This window comes from Neltuma alba, unplaced genomic scaffold (assembly GCF_004799145.2).
Source record: "Neltuma alba isolate B1F8T4 unplaced genomic scaffold, ASM479914v2 tig00004866_pilon, whole genome shotgun sequence".
NCBI classification, from domain to species: Eukaryota; Viridiplantae; Streptophyta; class Magnoliopsida; order Fabales; family Fabaceae; genus Neltuma; species Neltuma alba.
In genome coordinates, this window is record NW_021633889.1 from 38,231 (window position 1) to 47,958 (window position 9,728).

Genomic DNA, 9,728 nt, shown 5'->3' on the forward strand with positions numbered 1-9,728 from the left:
CTTGGAGCACTCATCCAACTTCCATACACTAGCGTACGATCTGTCTCACCATCTGCTCGACTTGAACAGCACCTTTGGTCATGGCCTAATTTTCCGCAATAGTAACAAAAGTTCTGAAGTCGATCGTATCGAGCTTTTACCCAGACCTTTTCCTTCTCTGGACACGGCGTCCACATTCCAGGGATCAGTTTCTTCCTTAGGTCTACCAACACTCTTGCTCGCAGAAAATTCCTCACCAATAAATCTCCCTGTCTCGGATTTTCTACCATCATCCTCTCCTATCGCATTTCCGAGAGTGATCGCATTCTCCACATCCATTTCTTCTAGAGGAATATCGTGGAATTGAATCCAGAATGGACAGTAATCAAAACTAACATCCTTAAACACCAGATAATCTTTCCAGATTTGGATATTCAGAAGTGCACCTTGTATTGACCAGGGTCGACCACGAAGAATCCGCAGATAATCATCTCTGCGTCTGAATTCAAAAATGAACACCTTCTCCTTAACTTCAATGATCTTTAAATCCTCTTGTTTCTCCAGATTCCAACCCTTCCGAATCATCTTCATTACCACAAGATTATTCACATTCTTCTCTGTCAACATTTTCCCTACCAGAGCACCACCATACCGCCTTCGTTGCTCTCTGCTTCTCCAAATCAGCTCAACCTCTACACCACCTTGCCTCTTCTCCACCTCGCACAAGAGGCCATCCCTAGCTAGATCGTTAGTAAGACTTCGGACACCAATCCTCACTAATTCCTCTCAGCTACACTGCGCAGCCGATCGGACACTCTTTTACCTCTGTTGCAGTAGGCGGCGGGGCTCACTCTCTTAGGAAACACGGCAAAAAACACCGTAACTAACTCTCACAGAGGAGAGAGAAAACTCCCACAGAGGAGAGAAAATAAACAACCTTACCAATCTGACTAATGGAAATTCTACAAATGTTGGGCTTGGTTATGTTTCTTCTCCAGATCTGAACGCAGCAAGAAACAGAAGCACCCAGTAATATCAGTGCACCTTCCAGATGAGAGATATTCATAAAAGAGACTTTGTCGACCTCAACTAATCAAGCCAAGCTTCTTCTGTTTTTCCCTCTCAAAAGATTTTATTAACTCTTACATCAATAGCAATATTTGGAGGAAAAAATATAAATTTAAATAAAGCTGATTGATCTTATACTAGTTTTTATATGAAAGACCAAAAGGAGATAGTATTAAATAGCAATAATGAAACGCAAGAATAATTAACAAGAGAACGCAGAAGCTTACCTCTCTGTTTCAGAGAGAATCCTAGTTTCCAAGCAAGCAATTACACGCAGAACTGGCAATAATCAGAGTGAGATATGAGATGAAAATGAGAACAATAATGGCATCTACTTTTGAAAAGAAGGACCATACAATGTGAGAATTTCTTGCGCATTAGGCATCAGCATCTACTTTTACCAAAGAATCACCCATTATCAATGAAGCATCTTTCACTTTGTTCAAAAGCTTCTTCATCAGGATTAAGTTTCAAATCTCGTTGGGAGACACCCACATTTAGTACCGATAGTGTCATCAATAGAATTATTTTCAATAAGAGGATATTTGTGCTCAGAAGGAAAAAGAAAATAAAAAGCTCTTTCATCAATTCATGCTTTGGAATTTAAGGTTTTCCTCCAAAACATGCTCTACTTCTATTATCGGATAATCATTCTTCCTTCATTCTATAATACAATTCTTAATAATGAAAAATAGATTGACTACGTACATACTAATTTGTTTTATTTGGTAAAATTAGTGTTTTTTTCCTCTCATTTTTGCCTTATATTTATTGTTTTTGTTTTTGTTTATCTTCCATTTAATGTCAAAATTTTAAATCTACAGGAAGAAAGCATCAAATTGCTCCAAATTGCTCAAGGGAGGGCTGCTTTGTTTGTGAGAAACTATGAAAAGGTTGAGAACCATCATTTTATTTTTACATCTAAGTCACTTGTATGAGAAAAATTTTTTATAAGCTAGAAAGGAATTTGTAGGGAAAAAAGTTTGTTTTTAAATATAAGTCATTTGTAGACTATTTAATGACATTTCTTCAATTTTACCCTATTGAATAAATAGGAGACAAAAAATATAGGGAAAATCCTAATTAAATCCTGCTGAAATACTTAAATTTAAATTGAGGCCTACACTTTTAACAAATTCTTAATCAGGACATAAGACCTAATTAGGAATCGCTGAATATTGTTAAATAACTATAATACCCCTCTTTAATTAAAAATGAAAATTGATTATTTTATCCCTCTGAAGTGGTTCATCATCTCTTATTATTAATATTTAGACAAAAAAATATAAATAATTTTTTAGTGTTTGAAATTTTGTAATATAACTAAAATCTTCAAAATATTTTCATAAAAAATTTCAAATTATAATATAAGTAATCTTTAAATAAATATTTTTTTCAGGTTGTAAATATTTATTTTAAAATTTTAAAATATTTTAATTATAATAAAAATTTAGTATTAAATCGTAATCATTTACGTTTTCAGTTGGATCCAACATTGTTTAAATAAATAAAACTAACGTAAATTAAAAAAACTGAAAATTTAAAAAAAATTATTTAAACTTTACTTATATTTATAATTTTACTTATATTTGTAATTTAACATGTTTTATTAAAATATTTTTAATAGTGTAAGTTATGTATACAAATTTCAAACATTCTAAAATTACTTATATGTTTTTTGGTCTAAAAAAAATCATAAGAGATGAGGACTTACTTGGGAGAGGTATATTAATCAAATTTTATTTTTAATTGAAGAAGGGTATTCTGGTTATTTAACAACATTTAGAAATCCCTAATTAGGTCTCATGGCCTAATTAGGAATTTGTTAAAAGTGCAGGCTTAAATCTGAATTTAGGTATTTCGGTTGGATTTAATTGGGATTCTCCCAAAAATATACACCATATTTTCTCAATACTCTTTCTTTAATAGGAGTTAATGTGAAAAATTCTGTCAATTTAATGCATTCTTTGATATATGAAAATAGGGTACAAATCAATGTTTTAAAAGCCGAACTGGATGTCGAACAGGCGGATCATGGTTGAAACAGTTAGATCGATTAAAAACACACCTTAAACCTAATTTTGTGGGCCTAACTAACAGACAAGCAACAGATATTAACCACGTTGTTATTTTTCCCCCTTTTGATAATTTTATATTTATTTTTGCACCCAAAAAAAACTTTAAAGTGCCTAGCGTCTTTTGGTATAAATTTAATTATTAAAATTACACCTTAACTCTTAATTAAAATGCCACCTGTATTTAGAAAAAGGGCTTGCATTTGCATGAGTTAATCTGAAGAGGCCTTCCGTAGCACACCACTATTTTTGGCAACGAGTTCTCCCTAGTCACGAGCCTAAGCCCCAGTCGATACCAGATTAACCCGTGCAAATGAAAGCTCCCCCCACCCCCAATATATATATATATATGTGTGTGTGTGTGTGTGTGTGTGTGTGGCATTTTAATTAAAGATAAAGGTGTAGTTTTAATCCTGATTTTCTTTCTCACGTGTAATTTTGTTTCTAATCTTTTTAATGGTATGATTTTAACCCTAATCTTATTTTTTAGGTACAATTTTTCCCTAATCTTTGATTGTGCAATACAAAAAAAAAAAGACAGAGTAAAATTGCATCTTAAACAAAAATCAAGAGTAAAACTACACATGAGAAATGATATCAAAATTAAAACTACACCTTTACCTGATTACATGTCATTATTTTATTAAAATATGACGCTTATATATAACTCAACTTAACATCCATTTATTTTTCTGTTAGTGAGGGGTAAAATTGTTTCATTTTTAATAGAGGCAAAATTGCACTACTAAATTTTTCAGGTTGCTGGTTGCACCTCCAAAATTAGGAGTGTTGGGTACACTTTATTCTAAGTTTTTTAAACCAACAAAAGACATGGCGGACAATGCCAAATAAAAACAACCTTGCCAATCTGACTAATGGAAATTCTGCAAATGTTGGGCTTGGTTATGTTTCTTCTACAGATCTGAACGCAGCAAGAAACAGAAGCACCCAGTAACTCTTTCAATTGCACTTCATCATCCAGCCAAGTACCTTGTCAATTATTTTAAAAGGCTGCTCTCATCGAATGAGACGAGTTGCAATGTTCTTAAAACTACAGCTAATTTTCCTAGAGTTGATGGAACTTTGCTAGCTTCTATGAGCTCTCTACCTACTGAGGAGGAAATTAAATCTGCTTTATTCGCTATGGGCCCTTACAAAGCCCCAGGATTGGATGGCTTCTCCCCTATCTTCTTTCAACATAATTGGAAGGTGGTGGATCCGTCTGTTTGCAGTTTTGTCAAAGGTATTTTTGAAGGATCTTGACAGTGGATAATTCTGATAAGACCCTAATTTCTCTCATACTAAAAAGAGAAAATCCACAACTAGTTGAACATTTTCGACCCATTTCCCTTTGTACTGTTCACTACAAGTGTTTAACCAAAGTCATTACCCAGAGACTCAAAGCTGTAATGAATGATTTAGTTTCCCCTTTCCAATCCAGTTTCATCAAAGGAAGGAATATACAAGATAATATTGTGATTGGCCAGGAGATCATGCATATGATGAGTAAGGCTAAAGGGAAAAGAGGGCTTGTAGCGATGAAAATCGATCTTGAAAAGGCCTATGACGGCTTAATTGGAGTTTTATCCGTACTGTTCTCTATGATGCTGGCTTTGAAGATAAGTTTGTGGGTCTTGTAATGGTAACTTCAGTAACTTATAATGTATTGTGGAATGGTTCAACAACTGAGTTTTTCACTCCTAAGAGAGGTCTTAGACAAGGGGATCTAATATCTCCCCTTCTCTTTGTTTTGTGCATGGATAGATTATCCCATCTCATTTGTGATGCTGTTGCTACTGATCGCTGGAAAGCTATTTCAATCTCAAAGAATGGTCTTTCTATTTCTCATTTAATGATTGCTGATGATTTACTGCTCTTTGGAGTTTCCTCTGAGAAACAAGTTACTTGCATGATGGAAGTTCTAGATCAATTCTCTCATGCTTCGGGAGAGAGGGTTAATAGAAGCAAATCCTCCCTATATTTCTCTCCTAAGGTTGATGCGGAAATTAGGAGGAAAATCAAAGAGAATACACAAATGAAAGTTTCTGTAGAAATAGGGAAGTATCTTGGCTTTCCTCTATCAAAGAATAGAAGGAATACTGAAAAATTTTGGTACATAGTTGATCAGGTCAGAACCAAATTAGCTAACTGGAAAATGGAGAGTCTATCTACTGCAAGCCGTATTACTTTGGCTAAGTCTGTCTTGAGTTCAATCCCAATATATCCAATGCAAGTGTCTCAAATTCCAATGAAGATCTGTGAGGAAGTGGAACGATTACAAAGAGACTTCATATGGGGACATAATCAAGATAAGCACACATATCATCCTATAGGATGGCAAAATGTCACTTTGCCTAAATCCTATGGAGGCCTCAGGTTCAAAAAATTAGCCTTAGTGAATTCAGCTTGTGGTGCAAAATTAGCCTGGAGATTAATGATAGGAGAGAAATGTCTTTGGGCTGATGTGTTGAATCAAAAATATATGTTGCATAATGAAGAAAATCTTTTTGAAGCTGGTCCAGGAGACTCAAGTCTTTGGAAGTTTATCTGCAAGCAGAAAGATGTGATTGATAAAGGCTCTAAATGGCAACTGAGAAACGGAAAGTCAATTAATTTTTTCAATGATTATTAGCTGTTTCATGACAAAAAAAATTAAAGATTTCTGTCTAAGACCTTTATCTGTTGGAGAGGAGAACAGTATGGTGACGGATTGGGTAGAGTATGGCACTTGGAACATTAACAAGCTGGAAAACATAGTTCAGCCTGAGGTTTTATCCAGACTTATTAGAGTGATGCTTCCTTTTGACGCTGCTGGAGAGGATTGCATAGTGTGGAAAGCCTCAAACTCTGGTATGTTTACTCTTAAAAGTGCCTATTATATGATTGAGGAGAATCCAAAATCTCTATATAGTCCAATTTATAAACTTATTTGGAAATGGAGAGGTGCTGAAAGAATTCGTTTCTTCATCTGGAAGATTTATCATGGTAGACTTCCCACAAATTTATGGAAAAGTAAATGGTCTCAATGCTCCCCCATGTGTTCTTATTGTCTTAATGAAGTGGAAAACATTTTACATGTTCTTAGAGACTGTGACTATGCAAAATCTATATGGAATACTTTTGTGGATGATAAGCATGTGAACAGATTTTATTCAGTCTCCTTAAGAGATTGGATTTCTATCAATCTCAAAGATAATATGAGTGCTGATGGAAATGAAGACTGGGATTTGATATGGGGATTTATAGTTTGGAAGCATTGGAATTAGAGGAATGCAACAACTTTTAACAAGGCCGCTGGAAGGCCTATTAATCCAATTGTGGTGATTAACTATAGTTGGAAGAATTTTACTGCCGCTAAGTCAAATGTGAAAGGCGGTGGCAGGATGCAAAATCTTGATACTACAAACTTCTAGACAAAACCTCTCGAAGGCTGGGTTAAGGTTAATGTTGATGGTGCGGTGTCAAGAAACTCACAAAAGGTTGGATGTGGAGGAAGTATTAGAGATCATCTGGGGAATTGGATAGTGGGTTTCTCTTTTCAACTTGGGTCATGCAATGCTGTGGAAGCCGAGACTTGGGCTATTTATAAGGGTCTGAAATTGGCTTGGAATTTTGGCTTTAAACATATCATTCTAGAATCAGACGCAAGAAATCTGATTGATTCACTTAATCAGGGGAACTCCAGTCGGTATAGTAGTCTCCTAATGATGCAGATTATCGAGATACTGAAGTTTGACTGGGAAGTAAAGCTTTGCCATATTGCTAGGAACGCTAATAGAGTTGCAGACAAACTAGCAAAACAAGGAATCTCAGTTTCCTCTTATTTTGACACTTGTCCGAGTAGCCTGAGAAGTCTCATGGGGAATGATTGTCTGGAATCTACTTCCAGCATAGGCTAGCTTTCCGTGGACTAAGTCTTCTTTTGTACCCAAAAAAAAGAAGCACCTAGTAATATTAGTAAACCTTCTAGATAAGAGATATTCATAAAAGAGACTTTGTGGACCTCAACTAATCAAGCCAAGCTTCCACTACAAAAAAAAAAAAATCAAATTAGCGACCCAATTTAGTGACAGGATTTCTGTCACTAATCAAAATTAATGACGGATTAGCAACGAAATTCAGTTAGCAAGGGAATTAGCGACGGAATTTTTTCCGTCACTAATTCCACCGTCACTAAATAATTAGTGACGGAATTTAAAATTCCGTCGCTACAGATTACTGATAATAGATTAGCGATGAAAATTAGTGATGGATATCCCATAAAAATTCTGTCACAAAATAATGATGGATTTGTGACGGAAATTTCTGTCACTAATTCATTGCTAAATTTTTTTATTTTGTAAATTTAAAATACCACATCATTGCCACGTATCCATCACTCTGAGCCGCCACATCATCAATGGCTGCCACTTCACCAACTCCTCTCTCTCCCCCATGTTGCCACGCCATCTCTTCATCCATGTCATCCTGCCACGTGTCTATCATTATGAGCCGCCATGTCATCAATGGCTGCCACCTCACCAAGTCCTCTCTCTCCCCCCCATCTTGTCACATCATCTCTTCATCCATGTCATCACGCCACATGTCCATCATTGGATGCCACTTTAACCCTTCCTCTCTCCCATGAAGCCACGTCATTATAGCATCCATGTCATCGCCACGTGTCTATCATTAGGAGCCGCCATGTCATCACCTTGTCCACGTCATCGCCAAGTATTGGTTCAAACCTGAGACCTCCTACGCGCGTGCTGAAGCCTTTGCCAGTTGAGCTGAGAAGCACTTGCAAAATTCTTTTACAAAATAAAAATATATATAATATTTCTAATAACAAATACAAATATATATAATAAATATTACATACATAATTTAATATATATTATATAATTTAATATATTATTTTTATTTGAATTTAATTTTTATATTTTAGTAAAAATTTTCTAATATTTATATTTTTATTCAATATTTAACAAAATAATAAGTATATTATATATTTTTATTTTCTTTTATAATTTTTTTATTTTTTTTTTTTATATAATATATTATCAAAAATTATGATATATTATATTTTAATTTTAATAATAAGTTTAAAAAACATTGTTATATATTTATATTATATTTTTTTTGCGAAGGATTAGCGACTGAATTGCGATAGAAATTAGTGACGGAAAAATTCCGTCACTAATTTCTATCACAAAATGAGAGTTAGTGATGGATTGGTGACAGAAATTAGTGACGGGTTTTTCCGTCACTAATTTCCGTCACTAATCATTTAAAACAAAATTAACGACAGACTTGTGACAGAATTTAGTGACGAAATAAGATTCTGTTACTAATCCGTCTCTAAATTAGTGACGGAATAAAATTCCTTCACTAATTTAGCGATGAAAATTTGCCGTCACTAATTTTAATGACGGAATTTGTGAGGGATTAGGGACGGAATAAAATTCCGTCCCTAAATTCCGTCACTAATACCCTGTTTTTTTTTGGTAGTGTTCTTCTGTTTTTCCCTCTCAAAAGATTTTATTAACTCTTGCATCAATAGCAATATTTGGAGGGAAAAATATAATTTTGGAGAAAAAATATAAATTTAAATAAAGCTGATTGATCTTATACTAGTTTTTATGTGAAAGACCAAAAGGAGATAGTATTAAATAGCAATAACTGAAAAACGAAAGAATAATTAACAAGAGAACGCAGAAGCTTACCTCTGTTTCAGAGGGATTCTTAATCTCCAAGCAAGCAATTACACGCAGAATTGGCAATAATCAGAGTGAGATATGAGATGAAAACGAAAACAATAGTGGCATCTACTTTTGAAAAGAAGGACCCTACAACGTGAGAATTTCTTGCGCATTAGGCATTAGCATCTACTTTTACCAAAGAATCACCCATCATCAATCAAGCATCCTTCACTTTGTTCAAAAGCTTCTTCATCAAGGTTAAGTTTCAAATCTCGTTGGAAGACACCTACGTTTAGTACCCGACAATGTCACAAGTAGAATTATTTTCAACAAGAGGATATTTGTGTTTAGAAGGGGGAAAAAGCTTTTTTTCATCAATTCATGCTTTGGGAATTTAAGGTTTTCCTTCAAAACATGCTCTACTTCTATTATCGGATAATCATTCTTCCTTCATTCTATAATACAATTCTTAATAATGAAAAATAGATTGACTACGTACATACTATGATACTAATTTGTTTTATTTGGTAAAATTAGTGTTTTTTTCTCTCTCATTTTTGCCTTATATTTATTGTTTTTGTTTTTGTTTATCTTCCATTTAATGTCAAAATTTTAAATCTACAGGAGGAAAGCGTCAAATTCCTCAAAATTGCTCAAGGGAGGGCTGCCTTGTTTGTAAGAAACTACGAAAAAGTTGAGAATCATCATTTTGATTTTTACATCTAAGTCACTTGTATGAGAAATTTTTTTTTATAAGCTAGAAAGAAATTTATAGAAAAAAAGTTTGTTTTTAAATATAAGTCATTTGTAATTTTACCTTATTGAATAAATAGGAGAGAAGAAATATACACCATATTTTTTCAATACTCCTTCTTTAATAGGAGTTAATGTGAAAAATTCTATCAATTTAATGCATTTTTTGATA